At 38.1% G+C, this 16247-nt stretch overlaps 1 non-coding gene across 1 annotated transcript; it reads left to right on the top strand.

The window, feature by feature from the left end:
* Positions 1 to 15946: 15946 nt before the first annotated feature.
* Positions 15947 to 16018, top strand: trnaw-cca (transfer RNA tryptophan (anticodon CCA)). The gene has a single exon. It is a non-coding gene; the product is annotated as a tRNA-Trp (tRNA).
* The last annotated feature ends 229 nt before the right edge of the window (positions 16019 to 16247 follow it).

The raw sequence follows: 16247 nt of genomic DNA, 5'->3' as shown, positions 1-16247 counted from the left end.
TTTGACTTTCTGACTTCTGGTCCGGATTGTGTTCGCCAACAGGAGGCTACGGGACAAGCCTGAGATTGGCGTCGTGTTCAGCCAATCAGAAGTGCGCCATTGGTAGCTGATCCAGCCCCCTGCGATAATTGGAAGCAAGAGGTGGGACGCGGAGATGGATGAAAATACCACAAGAATGAAACGATAACGTGAAACACACGCAGCCTTTTATTAATTCTATAATTGAATTATATTAGTGCATATTTTGCTATTTAATCACAATTTTTAAAGTAATAAACACCAGATAAACACGGCCACGTCGAGGAGGATTTTATGAATTTCAGGGGGGAGACTTTTCCTTATGACCTGATCTCTTCAGGTCCAACTGTTTATCGGAGAGAAACAGCGACGCCTACCGGTGCAGTATAACCACTCCAGTCTAATCCAGTTAACCACAAAAACAGGCCTGCGCTGTTTGTGCTTGCAGGCAGGAAAATTAATTTTACCGAAATGTTTTCAGTTCTCGGACAAATTCTAAACAATGTAAGAAAACATCTTCTCTAGTAACACGTAATTTAATTGCTGAGCGGGTAAACAAACATGATTTAAAGCTCAGTTTGAAGCCTCAGGATGCTTCTTTGAATTTCCAAATATTCAAACAAAAGGTTGGAAGCATATTTGCTGTTTAAATAGGATTTTGTGCAGATGCAGCTGCAGATGTCGCCCTGTCAGATGGGTGACCCCTGTTCTTCACCTAAACTCATCAGCTTAAAATACATTTTATGGCACAATTTTTAATGATTAAAATAAACATTTTAAACAAAGGCCTAATAATTTGAGGAGAAAATATTTTTTTAAATTTACTTTTGAAATACAAAGATCCATGAAGTGAAGTTAAAATGGCACATAGACTGGAAACTAAATCCAAGAATTTGCTTTTTGTGTCTCATTTGTTGCATCTGTACACAAACTAAAAAGTGTGAGTGAGTGTAGGAAGATGCACAAAATACACTTCTTCCATTAAAGTTTCTGTTTGTATACACAATACATTTGTGAGAGGTGTTAACAGATTTTTTTAACCCAGAAAAGAGCCAAGCTACAGTGTCTGTTTAGTCTCCAGTATTTAAGTTCTATCTTAATTTATAACACAGAGGCAAAAGCGTGGCGTCATCTAATCAAAAGAAAGCGTGCAACTGAGAATATTTTCCAGAGTGTTTGGCATTATTTTCTAATTACACAAGTGACTGATGAAAGAAAAACAAAAAGTGTCCACATGGATGCTGCTTCTGATTAAAATGATGGTAAAGTGAATGGTGTTCATTGATCTGACACTGAATTGACAGTTTGCAGGAGAAGGAAAAGAAGCATTTTTACAAGTTTGCAGGTGACGGGATGCCTTTTCTAACTTCCCAGTTTTCCTGACTGAACTTTCATCCATTGGGTTGATATCTGCTAACTGTTAGTGCTGTCAAATCAGTCAGTGACCCATGGTGTAGATGTGGGCGCTGTCATCATGGAGGACTCCTATCCAGGCTGAAATGTTTCATCAGCCCCCTAAATGTTCTCTGCCAGCTCACAAAACAAGTTTTTTTTTGTTTAATGTGTTTTTAATGGAGATACCTGCATTCATCATGATTCTCCATTCATTTATTCAGGTTTGAGTCATTAATGAGTCATCAAATCTCCATGGATGGCAAAATGTCATTAGGAAAGCTGCCTGGAGCTTCTCCAGCACTCTGAGCATGATGCACTGAAAGCTGGTGTTGACTCATTTGCTTGAACATAATTTTCTGAGTCAGATGTTTGATGTTAGAGGACACTGTAACTGTGGAACAAATATACCCAAAAGACCAATTAGAACTGGTTTGATAGACCTGGACACTGTGAAAAGCACTAATGTGGACTAAAAATAACAATAACAAAAAAAACCATATAGGAAACTGTTTCTTGTATTGGTTTTTCCTTCATTTGAAAGATATCAAATTTTCATTAATGGTTACTTATCACCACAGTAAAGCAAAGGCCTTTAAGGCAAGGAGTGCTGACATAATGTTTACCTGTGTGTTAAACAGGGAAGAGCATCCAAGTTTAAACTCTGAAGTGCATTAACTTAAGAAGAAATGCAATCAATAAAGCATGCTTTGATATGTTTAACAACTTTATTGACAAGGAAATGATCAACGATGCTGTTCCCCCTGAAGTGCATTATACAGAATGAGAGCAAGGTATGATGGGAGTCAATGCTGAGCCAACTGACCCTCCACCTGGAAAAGGCAGGGCAATTAAAAAAGCAAAGTTTCTGCTTAGGATGTGATGAATCGTCATTTGGCCTAATAACCAAAATGGATTCAGTTTATGAAAATAAGAAAAACAAACAGCTGAGCACTGCTGAGGGAAAAGCTGCTCGCTGCCAACCTCTACCCAGAAGCTTCGCTTTTCACTAGAGATCCAGAGCGGCTGAAAGGTCTGCAGTCAGAGTGACCCACGATGCCCCTAAGCTGCAGCCAGCAACAATCAATAACCAACCTCAAAACATGTCAGCGAGCCCTTGATTTGTTTCTACTGTTTGAAGTCTGGACCTGCTGATCTAATCCTTCAGATGGATGTGAATCTTAAGCAACATTTGTCTTTGATCCATTATTTACCGGATTCTTGAGAGCGACTTATTGATAAACTCTTGGTTAAAATGGACTCAACAGTTTTACGCTGTGGCGCTCTGGGTCAAGTTGTTCTTGAGTCCCTCACCTCAATTTTTAGGTCAAGATTGTTTCAAGAGCAAGAGGGATAATTTTTGTTTATCAGGAGCCTGAAGCTCATGAAACCTCTAAATGGGCACCGTTTAGCTTAAAGACAGTGAAAGTGAGTCTCAAATCCAGAATATTTTTTAGTCTAGACTAAAAACTAAACACTTATGGCAGTTCTAGCAGTCTTGCAAGACTGCACTTTAGCATAGTGATGCTATAAATATATTGTCATCTTAGTTTTGCTTGGAGCCAATTTGCACTTTTTTGTGCAAAATAACTTCATCTCTGCATCACATCGTTCGCCCTCCTCATGGGACATAAAATGTCACAACATGGAATAACACTGAAATATGAGGATTCAGAAATAACAAACATATAAACATAAAAATGTCAAGTAGAGTCAAATGTTATGGCTATAGCATATTTAAAACAACCTCAGCTGACCAATGTGTTTTACAGGTGTAACAAAATATACATTATATGCAACAGTCACTAAATCAACATCGAATGTACACTAAAAATTCTCAAATAAACCAAAGTAAATAAGACTGTTTCCAAATTAAAGGTCAGGAATACAATGAAAGCAAGTCAGAATAAGTTTAAAAAAAAAAAGAAAAGAAAAAAAGTAAGGTTTTATTTGCTTTATTTATTTAGACAAGCTGAGCCAAGACAGTGACTGAGAAGGCGGATTTTAAAAGGCTAAAACTTGAGCTTTACTCACAAAATGTGGGTTCAAGGTTACAAAAACCAAGAAGATAAACAAAGCACAGAAAGAAGCCTGAGGCTGAAAAATACAAGAAAAAAAGTAAAAGTAAAACAAAGAAGCATGAATGACAATGAGGACAGTGAAGCCAGCATTTCTTCATCTAGCTTATCTGTCCTAAACTGGCTGACCTCAACATTAAAACAGTCTTTCACAATTTTGTCCATATCATTTCAGTTTAGCTCATGAGAAGCAGCCCTCCTCTGGTCTGAGCCTGATGTCAGGGTAAGATACTGAAACATTCCTGTTTTTGTATCGCTGCACTGATTTTTAGTTGTCTGACAGACAGAGTTCCTCAGATAACAGCGAGATTTATACATGAGTCTGACAAAAAAAATGGGGAAAAAAGTATTGTACAGCCCTCTGGTCAAATTTAGATCTCAGCACTGAGTATTTGAGCTCCTGGTATTTGAAACTGGAGAATTTATATTTATGCTTTTCCTCCCGCATTCCTCTATATTTGTACATGTCCAGGAGATGATCTACTTCTAGGAATAAAATAGAGAAGACAGTCGATTTCAAAATGTTGCTCTAAAACAGTGCTGACTGGTGGGACGTGGGGCTACAACAGGTGGGAAACATAGGGAGTGAAATTAGTCCGAATGGATTTTTGTAGTTAGATTAAAGATGAGATTCTTGATGACATTTTCACCTCTATTTAAATAACTTTAATTTTAATCATTGTAATTTCAAGGTTTAAGTAAAAGAACAAACAAATGTTTTTATTTTATTGTTTTTAATTCTGAAGTAGGTTAAGCCAGAAAAAGGAGAATATGCAGATTTTAGTTTGCAGATTTTAACGGTTTTACAACCAAAAACGGTCCTTTCAAGTCAGCCTTTCAGAAAAATGCTTGCATGAGCATGGAATTAGATGGACAAATATCGATTATCAGAAGTAAAATCTAAGAACACAGAAAGCCACCGCACTGTTCTAAATCCTGAATATCTTTGGATTTTATTGCCAGTCTGCAGCAGCATTTGCCAAGACGAAAACACAAGTGAAAATGAAATTAGGGCCCAGATTGCTTCAGTATTGATCCACCAGTGAAATTCAAACTGTGAGCATGTTCAATATTTACATGGATGCACTTTCCATGCACTTTAAAGGTGCCCCAGCTTAAGTGGGCTTTTCAGTGTCTTTCTGTGGTCTGAGGGCAGATAGTCTCTTCGGGAATTAAGACTCATATGAAAACCAGATAAGTCCAGTTTGGATTCTGTCCATATTTTAATGATGTCAGTTAATTTCCTGATGATTTGACAATCATTGTAATCAGGCTGCTAAATTTAACCTCCTAAGACCCGAACTCTTCCATGGCATTCATTTTTAATTTCTCTTAAAATTTGGGCATATTGGGGCCCGATGAATGTAAAAACAAAGAATTACCAGATTTTATTTTTTACCTTATTTTTGTTTTTAAGAAAAATAAGAGCCACATATGAGGATATTTGTTTAAAATTTTGATAGAACTATAGCAGTATAATGTCCTCGTAGGTGTATATCAGGCCCTTCTAGAGCAAAATTGAGTATTTTGGTCTAAATAACCCAAAATGTGATGTCCACATATGTGGACGCCAGGTCCTAGGAGGTTAAAGATGAAAAATATGTTTAATGCATGTGATTTGTTTTGTCTGTGGTTATGTAATAAAATCAAGTTTACAGCCATACTGAAAGTATGAGCAAACTATAACCCATTCTGCTGGGAAGGTCTTTACTTTTCTATGGATTTGATTGTCAAGTAAGGCTGACTGGGGAATGACCAAGAGGAGGGTAAGTAGACAAAGGTGGATAAACACATGGACGTACACACACCGGTAAAGACAATTAGAACAGTCACAGAGCAAAAACTGCAATTTGAGGTCAGATAAAATACAGGTGGGGGGGGGGTTGTCACCCAAGAGTGGAGAGAAGCTGTTTAGGGGAACAGCACAGAGTCAAAACAGAGCGGAGGGATCTCTGAAGATTGAACATGTGGTCAGTCATGGAGACAAAATCTCATTAGAAGCTGTGCAGGAAGCCAACGACAGAAGTGGAGGAGCCACTTGACTTGTCTGGAGGCTGATAAGGAAAACAGGTAGACTTGTACCTCGGTGTCCGATCTGGCACATAAAACAGGCACTTGGTGAGGTGGTGTAGGCACTGAAAACTGTCTCTGGAGGAACTGGCACAAGGGACAAAGACTTGGAGAAAATCAGCTAGAGCCCCAGTGATTGAGAAGAGAGGCGCCATCTTTGGTTAGGAGTCACTGGTTGCCCTTGTATCAGACTTAGGCCATCTGAGGGCATCCAGTGATTCAGGGATAGGTGGGATCCTGGTGTTGTTCTCCCTCAGAGCCAATACTCTGTCGGGGTTACGACAGTAAGCATCACATTTCATACCTTTTGCAGTATTTTGTATTAAAATATGTCGTAATCTGCCAACTTAGCTGCAAGTATCTATAGATAGCTTGGAAATCAAGTTGATTTAACTGAATGACAGAGCAGCAGAGCATCCTTCTGAAAAGTCAAGCTTCTGATTTCATTATTAAACTGTCTTAATTACAGATGCGGCACCTGACAAGGCAAATCGGAAGATCTAACGTTATTTAACTCCCTGACTATGTTCCCATTTGTCTGTAGTGTAGGAGACCGACTCGTTATCCATGTTATTAGTGCAAATTGACTCAGGGTAATGGCATTCCTTAACGGGCGATTGAAGGCCTGTTTTGTGTGTAATAAAGCTTCTATGGCCTCAGCGTTTGAAAGCAGGAAGATGCTCGTGTTAAAGCACATACACAGGATGTCGGAGTCATTGGAAAGAACTTACGTGTTGACCGAACATCACTTTACATCCTGAAATATTTACATCCTTCACACTGAAACAGCAAGTGGCATGATGAAGGATATGCTGTAAGGCTATGCATTATTGAGGACTGTGTGTGCTTTTACAGGAATCCCAAAGCGGGGAAGAGTTCAGCTTTTAACAATCATGACCTAAGAGGTCAAAGGTCACTGGGACTTCATTCCTCTGGCCCTGCTGCTCACAACAGTGTCTGTGTTTGGTAACACAATGGACTTCTTTGGAAGGGTGGAGTGTCTGAAAAACATGGAGAAAGTTGCTTCATGAGGAGGAGGAGTGCTGAATGTGCCTGCTTTGACAGTTTTTCTCAATTGCTTTGATGCAATTCTCACAGCAGGAATGTCATTCTGTTCTCAAAACAGCATTTTTCACTATACAGACTCGCCTGTGCAAAAGACACTAAAACAATCAAAATGTTTTTTTTCCACTCACTGCAACTGATTTATTTGAGACTTTACAAAAGCTGAAATGGTGAAAAGCAATATGATACTTTTGAAACTGCACAGTATGTGTCAGAAACAAGCAAAGAACATGTACACAATCTGAGAACATAGCGCCAATGACTGTATACTCTGGTCACTTTATTAGGTGCACTGTTCAACTGCTTATTAATCCAAATATCTGATCAGCCTTTCACATGTCAGCAACTCAAAGCATCTAGAATAGTCTAGTAGTGAAGTTGCTGCTATCCTTCTGTCACAAATCACTCCGGACAACAAATAAATCAGAAAAAAAGACCAAAAGAATATAAAATTAGATCCCTTCACCAAGTACTGTGTGGTAGAGTACAGTCACACTACATAAAAGTGCTTGTGTGTAATTAGCAGTGCATCTGTGATACCAGGCCAAGAGCATCTCTTTCTATTTACTTCAAATAAAAGGAAATTTCTCTACTACAACTGTGAGTGTGTGGCTGGCTTTACTCCTTCAATGCTCGATAGTATTAGGAAAAGTGGGAGATGTGTAGTTCTGACTGATAAAAGTACAAACTGATTTGATTAGTTTACTTTGCATCTAACGACCAAAGTTAAATGATTTGGTGGATGTTTCACAACCTTCAAACCCGCAGCAGTAACTCACTTGAGGTCAGTGACTCGTTCTAGCAACACACAACCTTCCTGTGCCCATGGTCACGTGTCCACACAGAGTCAGGAGTTAGTGATAAAGTGCTGTTTACAGTTGTATGCTACCAGCTCTATCCTAGCCTCTCTCAAAGAGGTTTAGTGTTTGCCCCCATTTCCAAGAATCAATTAAAGCATTTACGTATTTACTTACATATTTGAGTAAGTAAGTAAGTAAGTCACCAGATCTCAGTTTAGTGGAGCATCCTTGAGATCTGCTAAGTAAGAAGTATTTATTTAAAAAGGCCTTATCTTATAATCTGGCAGCCATAGCAGGTCTGCCATATGTTCCCAGATGTCCTACCACCCACTTCCTTAATGTCTTAATGGGCATTTTCATGATTAATCATTATATTTGATAAATATTACAGTTTTTTAATTTGTCCCATAGTCAGATTGTACATTACTGTTTTTATCATAATTTTTTAATTGATATGCATGTGACCATCACTTCTGTGTTTTCTAAACTGATCATGTAAAATCTTAATATGTAAACTTCATTAAAAACCACCTATAGACCAGTTCTGAAACCAATTTAGTGGAGTGTAAGTAGAATATTTTCCTTTGGCTATCATTCATTTTTTTGAGCAATTTTTTTTCTTTAAGCAAATTTATTTATTTATTTGTGTATGCATATGTTAAACCAGGGATCCCTGAAACTTGACCCCTACAGATACAGTAGTTATATACTTGTTAAATCTGTTTCCTAGGTGTATCAGAACCCCAGACCGTGTCATGATGTGTCGGCAGTTTACTGTCAAGTTCGGGTCCATTAGAAGAGTTCATGCTAATCAGTGCGATGCTGCTAAAATGATTGAAAACATTTCTGTCTTTCAATTCTGGGATCAGAATGGCTCATGCATCAGGGTAAAGGGCTAACTTAGATGTTCCTTGAAACTGAATGTGATGTGAGTCATATAGGCATGGCTATCATAAACAAATATAACATCTACAGGAGATTTTGAACCCCCGCCACGAAGCTCCCGGTGCACATTTCCCCTATTTATTATATAAATGTTTTCTAGGGATCACGTTATATTTTTTTTACTTTTAATATATTTATATTCACTTATTCTTTATTTCTGTGATTTATTAGGATTCATTCTGAACAGGTCCTCAGTCGAACGCAGGAAGAATCTACATTAAAGCTTATCACTGTATATTTATATCTTTTTTTAAAAAAATAAAATAAAATAAAAATAACAGTTGACCCAAATGTGTACTTAATTTGGAAATTGCCATTTGAAACACATAGAAGTGAATTTTTCTGTAAACAAAGTCTTATTCTCATTTTGATATTCCGCTTTGATGTTTGTGTTTATATCACTCCAGCCACGGTTGGGACCCAGCAGCAATTATGAAAGTAATTTCTAGAACCCATCTCCTATATTTAACACCACAAGTGCCTCTTTCTACTCTTACTGCTGAACATGAGCTGCTCAGCATAATCAGAACAACCACAATCTAAAGATGGATCATGTGGCAAATAGCATGCTGAATTATAGACTTCCTGTTCAGAGTTTATCAGGTGCCTAATGCACATCCAATCTTTACTCATTTAAAGTACAAACAATTGTGTACACCCATTCCCCACACAAAAAAATAGATCTCACTGAAGTTCAGCATCATCCTGTAACATAATAATCTTGTTGAGAGCTTCATATTCTCCAATATAACCTAACCAATCATGTGCACTCCATTAAGTGTAATGTAATTGTAACTGGGAGCTGAGTGTGTTATTTAAAAGTTTCCTGCTGAGCATACAAAATGCACACTGGCCCCAGTACTGGTTTCTATTTCAAAGATGTTCAATTGTTGACGACTGAGTTAAAAGTAAAACAAAGAATTTCATAATGAAAGCAGAAAACTGATAAAAGGATTTTAATACTTGACCAACAAAGGAATCCCCTTTTCTATATTTCATATATATTAACATAATAAAATTATTTTAACTCACAACATTAGATTTGTACTCTGGAAAAGAATGGTAATGGTAAATGGACTGATTCTTATATAGCGCTTTTCTACTCTCTCGGAGCACTCAAAGCGCTCTATACAACATGCCACATTCACCCAATCACACACATTCTCACAAGCACTTTATCTATACTTAGTGCTATCTAACTACATTCACACTCCGATGGATGCATCGGAGAGCAACTTGGGGTTAGTATCTTGCCCAAGGATACCTGACATGCAGACTGGAGGAGCCAAGGATCGAACCACCAACCTTCCGATCAGTAGGTGACCTGCTCTACCTCCTGAGCTACAGCCACCCCAGAAGGCCTCCAAACTGCTGCTGAACAACTTTACTTGTCCTGTGATTTAAGGTGGCACAACTTTATGTGCTTTTTATATCAATAAAGCAAAGCTGTATTCATCGCACACTCAAAAAGTTGGGACTATCTCAAATTACCCAGTGGCATTTGGACAGAGCTGGCCTTGTTTCATATTCCTACAAATATGCAACCTGAAAACACAAAATAGATTCTCTTACAACTGTCCTTAAATGAAAGATCTTGTGATTTTCCTTATTTTCTGCTAGAATGGACACGTTTTTTAACAGTGCAACTCCAAATTATGCCTGTGACCACAAAGCTGTTTCACCAGGCTGCTTTGAACACTGTTTCAGACAGTTTTCTTTCTATTCTTGCGTCTGTTTATCGTCCCTTCAAGAACATTTTCTTCACGCAGTCATTGCAGGCACACGAGCCCCGCCCACCTGCTGTTCAAATCATTTCTTTAAAACAAGCAGACAATCAGAAGAAAGCTGGCTTGAAGGCAGCCAAGCTAAAATAAATGATGGGGGTTTGCACAAAGGCTCAGTATAACATGAAAATAATAAGATAATTATGAACTATTTACACATGGAAAGCTCCTCTACTGGCATCCAAGAATAAGCGGAATAAGTCTCCTTTAATGGTGCCTCAGCTCAATTAAGCTCTTGTGGTACTGTGCTTGCTGGGACAATTGAAAAGAGAACAGCCTTTATTATTATTATTATTATTATTATTATTATTATTATTATTATTATTATTATTATTGTTGTTGTTGTTGTTGTTGTTGTTGTTGTTGTTGTTGTTTAAAAATGACAAGTCCAAATATATATGCTATGAGATAGCAAAATTTCAAAATTTCAAAATAAAACAAAAAAGCTCGCCATTTTTTTTTCTTTACACTTTACACGAAATGTGTGTAAAAAACAAATTTAAAACATAAAAGTTTAGCCTTTTGAATTTAATTAATATAATTTTAATTATTATACATACTAATTTGATTGGCTCCAGTTAAGAAAAGTGAAACTGTCTCAAATCAAAAGTATGATTAACTGAACGATGGTTGCAAGCATGCTTTCTGAAACTCCAAATAAGAGACAGATGTCTTGACAGAAAAACTGTGAATACACATGTGTGCAAAAAACTACGCAGCCAAGAAAAGTACAAAAGAAAACTTAAGCTTCCATTCATGCTGGTAAGATGTTTTTGAAATTAAGCTGTAATGATATGTCCCACATTGGGTCTGTATGAAATGTTGCCTTGGTTTCCTGTTCTTAGCTGACAGGTGGGGCTGTAGCCCGCCTGCTTCGAGGTCAGATCTGTTGAACTTTCAGAGATACTTTTCTGTTTGTAACGAGTGGTTAATGAGCTACTGTTGTCTTCCTATCAGTTTGAAGTCCTCTGACATCAACAAAGTGTTTTCACCCAGGTGAATGTGGTGGTGGTGCGGAAAAATTCCCAGTACATCAACAAAGTCTGAAATACTCACATCATCCCGTCTGACATCATCATATTTCTTCCTTATTCTGATGCTCAGTTTGAATTTCAGCAGACTGTCTTGACCATGACTACACGACTAAATGCTTTGAGTTGCTGCCGATGCAAAAGGCTGATTAGATATTTAGATTACTCTGATAATCAGTGGAACAGGCGTACAGACTATACAGTAGTCTGTGCTGTTCTCAGATTGCATATTTTCTTTGTTTTCTGATGCTATTTTTGTTTTTTCTCAATTTCAATAATTTTATAATGCTTCAAAAAAAATCCTTCACATTTCATTTTACAATACTGACATTTTTACTGCAGTCTTTCCAAAGTCAGTAAAGTTTTGAGAAACAAAATGGATGACTCAGTCGTGAATGGTTTTGTGTGATTTACTGACGGTTCATGTTTTGACAAATGTAAAAAAGGTTTTGATTGTTTTGGTGTCTTTTACACAGGTGAGTCTGTGTTATGAAAAATGTCTTAACTGTTTTTTAGAATTTCAAATAAAGTGGTGAGAATGATTTTTCTGCTGTGAGCCAAATCGATTGAGGAAAAACTTTAATGTAGAGAAATATTTATCTGATCAAAAGCCTCCTTAATGACTCGTGTCTGGTTATCTGTAATTGAACCAAATTTAATAGTTGATCATAATCAGCTAAAATGAGCTAATGTGCTTTTATCTTACTTTGTGTTTTTCGACATGTGAGCTTAGAAGAAAAAAACTTTAAATAAAAATTAAATTTAAGACACTGACATACAACTTTACATGTGTTTGTACTTCCTACGAGACTACTGTTATAAGAGGGCTGATTGTTGTTTTTATGTCTTTAAGTTATATTCACAAACAGCTTTCTTTACTTCTCTCTAAATTAGACTGTATGTGTTGGTGTGACAGAGTAACTTACTATCCAGGCTGTATCATTCATCAATGTTAGCTTTAGCAAACTCCAGCCATAGACATGTTTAATAGTCATGACTGGCATTTACACTAAGGTCTATAATTTGTTGGAGAGCGACAGAGTTTTTGTAGGCTTTGTAGTTTTTCCTCTCTACACCGCCGCAAACAGACAAAATGTGATTGAAGAATGGTTGACATTTGTAAGAGCAAAAAACATGGATTACTGTTGGTTATTCATCCAAAGATAGGTAGCCTGTTGCACAGTTACTGCTGAGTGTTCTGACTTCATTTCATTGCATAGCTAGTTCCTTCTGATAGCATGTTTTCCACCAGATAACCAGTGACAAACTTGTCAGTTTCCCTTGAAAGGACACATTAGTCAAACTACAAGCAAGTCATCCACAGGAATGCTGGCGAGCACCCAGGAGGACCAGAAACAAGGGAAAACACATAAGCACTTTCTCATTTCCCAGACTGCTCATTCTCAGTTTTTAATCCTTCATCTTGATTTCCAGACTCATTTTAAAGTGGTGCCAGTTAAATATGTTTGTTATGGCATAATGTTTTTCATTATAACTGTATTTTAGGATCTCAGGTGGGACTGTTGTTACCTCAGTACAGAGGCCCCCGTTTACATTAAAGCCGTGTCATTAGCTTTTCTGTCTAATCAAGGGTGAAATATTCAGATTAATCTTCTTCCCAAAGTTTCTCCTGCAACCTTATCATAAGCACTCCTATTAGCCAACCACATGAAAGCACTTTGGTTCATTATTGCGTCTCTCTAATCTGAAATACTTCATATTATTGAGGAGAGGATGCCGATGCTTGCAGAAGTTGCAGAGATTAGTGAAAATCAGCTTAACAGTTATAAATGCAATAAATGAACATGAATCAACTATTTTTTTCCATATATTTTTATTGAAATTTTTTATAGTACAATACAAACACATCTTGAACACCCTCACATTCACACACCCATCCATACATCAAACCTGCCTACATCACATTCAAATGTAGAAATGAGCATAGTTCTCACAGTAATACAAAAATACAATGGGTTAGGATAGACAAGATTTTCCCTTCCTTCCCTTCTTCTTTTCCTTCTTTTTCATAAATGTCCTTCACCTCCACTCCCTAAAATATCCATATATGGCTTCCACATATTCACAAAGTCCCATTGTTTGCCCTTGGCAATATATGTTAGTCTTTCCAGGCCTAGAGAGACTGCAATTTCCTTCTTCCAGAGTCCCATGGAGGGAGCATCCATAACATGAATTAACTATTGAATGTAAATTTAACAATTAATTTAAATTTAGTCTAACCCGCGTTTATCGTATCCTCACAACTCTACTCACAAACCCCTGTCAGGTCTCCCAAGAAGGGGGAACAATGTCTTTCCTGCAGGGTGGGGCCTGTAGTTTGTCGCTTGGATCTGGATCTAAGAGCAGAGGCCTTCAAGTACCTCAGCAAAAAGGTATTTCTCTTCTTCAGGCTGGGGGCAGTCTTTGGGCCACTCTCCTTAGAGCGCAGGGGACGTTAAGGCCTGCCTCTGCAGTTATAGGTGCAAGGTCAAGATGAGGGAGTCTTTGATTGTCCTTGTTTGTATTCCTTGAATCCATCAGCAAGATGTTCATGCACTTAGACACTACTTTACCATCCTCATCTGCACCTTGGCTCGGCTCATAATTGGACTGCCAGTCAAAGCGGGAAGCATGACAGTGAGTGAGAAATGCATGATTATATACTCCATTGTTACCATGGTGAAGTCATACGGGCCTGTTGAGTTACTTTATTTGCTGCGGCATGAAATCAGTGACCAGCACTGCTTACATAGAGAAGCATTTAAATAGGAAAAAAGCTCAAGAACACATAGAAAAACAAGTTTCACATTTACCTGATGCATTACATAACCATTCTTTAAAAATTAAAAGTGAAACACAACTCTTTGACAAAGTACATTAATATGATGTGAGGATGATACCATCATTGTTTGTTTTTCCAGCAAATGCTTGGCATTGTGTGACCATTAAGGAGGTGTAAGGTTGGAGACCTCAGGAGATGTTTCCAGGGGGGAAGGAATGGAATGACTCGGATGTTTGTCTAAGTTTGTGTGCCTGTGTGTGTCACACGTAAGAAAACGTCCTTTAGGATGTTCTGAAGAACTGTGGCAACAACACAGCAGACTCCGTCCTGTTCTTGAATCGATCGTTCTGGCATCAGATTACAAAGACGTTTTCTTAGTTCTTTTTGGGTCTTGAAAGTAAACCACAGTCTTCTTATTAAACTGTCTTGCTGCAGTCATCAGTAAGATAGTTGCTGACCTCCCAAATTCCCAAAAAATTCAACTTTGACAGATCGCTCTCTACACGGAGGAGTTTTTCAGTTTTATGGTCAACACTTGAGGTTATCTTTAGGCCAGTTTTGTGGAATGTTAGTTTGTAAGACAAAGATGTTTTGGCTTTTTTAAATATTACCTTATGCCAGAGTGTAACTATGTTATATGTGTGCTACACAAATATAGTTAGTCCAGCATCAAACCTGTGACCTGACTGGCTTTATGTGGCTGTCGGGCTCATTCGAGTGTACAGAAGCGAGGGTCTGTGATGTTTTTTGATGTGATACGCCACCACGTGGAGAAAGTAGCAGCTCATAAGGACTCATCTCTGCAACAGCAGGAAAACAAAGCAGAGAGTCTCTCAGTGTCATCACTGGGGAGCTCACAGAAGTCATCATGAGCTGGAACACAGCCCTGTATGTCATTAAAATTCATTTGATGAAACCTAATAAATATCTTTACACGATAAAAACCAGGCAGCACAATACAAATATTGTGCATAATTATCAGCTATTGCAAACTGTTTCAGTTTCTCTCCATGAGTGAGAAGCAGTGGAACTGATGTCAAATTTTTGTTAAAATTAAGTTACTTTAAGGAGTCCGTTTGAAAGGTATTCTAATTACAGGTGAAACTGATGAAATCTGTGAATGCAAATTGTAAAGTCTTTCAGTAGTTTTAATTTCTGTGTATGCACAATAATTCTACATTTTCAGTTCACTGTGATTTGTCTGTGGGGTCAAAATAAAGACCACGCTGATTTACACTAAAAAAACAAACATTTTAGGGTTCAATTTAACAACAAGCAGCAAACAATGAAATCCAAACAGGGCTTTTAATTTAGATTGTTTTTGATAAGACTGAATAGAATATCTCACCATGCTGTACAGGAAATGTAAATAAATAAATAAGGAAAGTAGAGTTTCGAGTCCACTCACCTACACGCTTCAATTCAGTGCAATTCCATTTGATTTTTATAACACCAAATTATAACAACAGTTGCCTCAAGATGCTTTCTATTATATGGTCAAGGTCCTACAATAATAAAAAGAAAGCAGAAAAAACTCCAACAATCATATGACAACCCCCCCTCCCTTTTAACAGGAAGAAACTTCCAGCAGAGCCAGGCTCAGGGAGTGGCGGTCACCTGCACCTTGCAGTTCTTTAGCAGATCCCAGTTATCCCAGCTGCAATAGGGCCAGTGGACTAACAGAGACCCACTCACACTCACAATATAAGCAATTTAGAACCACGGACAGTCTTTGGACTGTTCTCTTTCACGATTGTTGTTTTTATGACACTTCTTGTTGCTTCAGCTGCAGAGCTCCACGTGGGCTCTTAGTGTTGAGCTAAGGACTAACGTTCCTCAGGAAAGCAGACAGTCCTGTGGTGAATTTCTATAAATGATCACGTTCGTCACACGCGCGCACACGCACACACACATTTTTTATTTTTATTCCGTTGTTGTTGTGTGGTGGGGGGTGAGGGGGGGCGACGCAGGCAGAACCGACGACCTCGTGGCGCAACGGTAGCGCGTCTGACTCCAGATCAGAAGGTTGCGTGTTCAAATCACGTCGGGGTCAATCCTTTAGTCTTGTCACGCAGACTAAAGGAGAGCTCGTCCCAAATTATAACAGCGAAGATCTGACGTCCAATCAAACATGAAGATCATCAAGATCGAGGTTTCCATACCGGCTCTGTGACCGGGTTAATAATCGCCGCTGGTGCTGCTGATCAGCAGCGTGTCCGTGTAATTTGTCCTTCATCTTCTGGTTTATGCGTTGCTTATGAAATGTTATGTAGTGGTTGCGT

The sequence above is a fragment of the Neolamprologus brichardi genome, chromosome 18 (assembly GCF_056152115.1).
Source record: "Neolamprologus brichardi isolate AB-2024 chromosome 18, ASM5615211v1, whole genome shotgun sequence".
Lineage (NCBI taxonomy): Eukaryota > Metazoa > Chordata > Actinopteri > Cichliformes > Cichlidae > Neolamprologus > Neolamprologus brichardi.
The sequence above is the reverse complement of the archived record's forward strand: the minus strand, read 5'-3'. Positions and strand labels throughout refer to the sequence as shown.